A 258-nucleotide genomic window follows, 5' to 3' on the forward strand; every position below is an offset into this window, starting at 1 on the left:
TTTTCAATAGCCAACAAATGAATGCTGCCTAAGTGTCCATTCATGGATAGGTGGATTTAAAAAATGTCCAGGCCGGATGCAGTGGCTCAGGCTTCAATACCAGCAGTTTGGGAGGCTGAGGAGGGCAGATCATGAGGTCAGTAGTTCGAGACCAGCCTGACCAACATGGTAAGACCCCTAAATTTTGTATTTTTAGTAGAGACCTCGTCTCTACTAAAAGTACAAAATTAGCTGGGTGTGGTGGTGCACATCTGTAAT

Source organism: Saimiri boliviensis, chromosome 5 (genome assembly GCF_048565385.1).
Source record: "Saimiri boliviensis isolate mSaiBol1 chromosome 5, mSaiBol1.pri, whole genome shotgun sequence".
In the NCBI taxonomy this organism is placed as follows: domain Eukaryota; kingdom Metazoa; phylum Chordata; class Mammalia; order Primates; family Cebidae; genus Saimiri; species Saimiri boliviensis.